A 211-nucleotide genomic window follows, 5' to 3' on the forward strand; every position below is an offset into this window, starting at 1 on the left:
TAAATAACCACTATAAGCACTAAAATGCGATAAACAATTTGAAGCTCAGATTACACTGAGAATCTGCTGTGTTGTCCTCATATTTACAGCAGGAAAGTGGGAAGGATCCAACCTTCATAGTTACTTCCATAATTCTCGCTTAAACGTAGCTTGCTTTCCTCTTTGCCCTTGTAGTTCTTTTTGAAGGTTTGTGAGCCTGCACATGAAACTG

This window comes from Oxyura jamaicensis, chromosome 6 (genome assembly GCF_011077185.1).
Source record: "Oxyura jamaicensis isolate SHBP4307 breed ruddy duck chromosome 6, BPBGC_Ojam_1.0, whole genome shotgun sequence".
Taxonomy (NCBI): domain Eukaryota; kingdom Metazoa; phylum Chordata; class Aves; order Anseriformes; family Anatidae; genus Oxyura; species Oxyura jamaicensis.